This window comes from Panthera pardus, unplaced genomic scaffold (genome assembly GCF_024362965.1).
Source record: "Panthera pardus isolate Hobbes unplaced genomic scaffold, ASM2436296v1 HiC_scaffold_21, whole genome shotgun sequence".
NCBI lineage: Eukaryota > Metazoa > Chordata > Mammalia > Carnivora > Felidae > Panthera > Panthera pardus.
In genome coordinates, this window is record NW_026526777.1 from 64,315,874 (window position 1) to 64,317,124 (window position 1,251).

The following is a 1,251-nucleotide window of genomic DNA, read 5'->3' on the forward strand; positions in this document are numbered from 1 at the left end:
CCCCAAGTCTTCTTTGGGGTCATGAGCGTCCACCCACCCACTGGGTCTGGCCCCAAGCTTGTTTGTGAGAAGGCAATGCTTTCCCGCCTGGGGCCTGCTGCAGAAGGCTGGTTGTCGAGATTCAACAATGCAACACTAAAGTGACGCAGTCTTGATAGCCTGTTGGAAGTGGGGAAAGAGGGGAGGACAGACAGGTAAGGATTAGGTGGAGTCATTTATTTCTTTCTTATGGAAACCAGAGTAGACCCGTACAGAGATTAGTGGGTTATTGTCTCACTGCAGTCAGAACTGAGATGATTATTAGTGATTTGTAGTGTAGAGCTTGCAACATTTATTTAAGCTATGATCCATTCCCCAAAACGATTATGCTGGCAACTGTCATTGTGTGCTCTGAATAAACAAGTCACTGAAGTGTAGATACATTTACTCATATTTTAAAATGTTTTAGTACAAAAAAAAAATTAGCAACTTACAAAAGAAGTAGATAGACTAGAATAATGAGCTCTCAGGTGTCCATCACCTGGACTTAACAATTATTACTATTTTGTCAATTTTGCTTCATCTCTCTCCCTGGTCTCCACACACACTTTCCTCCTCCCTTTCCTGGAGTATTTTAAAGCAAATTCAGAATGTCACTTCATCTTGAAACACTTTGCTATTCATCCCTAACAGACCAGGGAAACTTCTTGAAACACAATGGCCAGAAATAACAATATTTCTTGATATCATCTCATTCCTGGTCCATCTTTAGAGTCCCCTACTCTGAGGCCCTTATGTGTTTTTATGGTTAACATGTTTGAAGCAGATCCCAAACAGGGTCCTAATAATGTCTCTTAAGTTTATCTTAGTCCCTCTCTTTTTGTTCCATTGATAGTTGGATAAACCAGGTTATTTGTCCTTACTATGTCCTAAACACTGAATTTGATTAGTTGCATCCCTGTAAAGATATTTAACCTGGCCCCCTATCCCTGTATTTCCTGTACACTGGTATGTGCAGCTGTAGGCTTACTTAGATTCAGGTTCAAGCTTTAGGCAGGAACATTTCATCATTGGCACTGTGTCATTACTTCCTATTGTATCATGGAGCATACAGTATCTGGTTGTCCACTTTCCGTGATGCTAAGACTGGTTGGCGAGTTCAGGTGTATATACTCTTGATCCTTCAGACTATATTCATCAGTTCTCAAGCTTCTTTCCTGACACAGATTTCTCAATATCGTTGTATAATCACCAGGGAGTCCTTCAATTGTT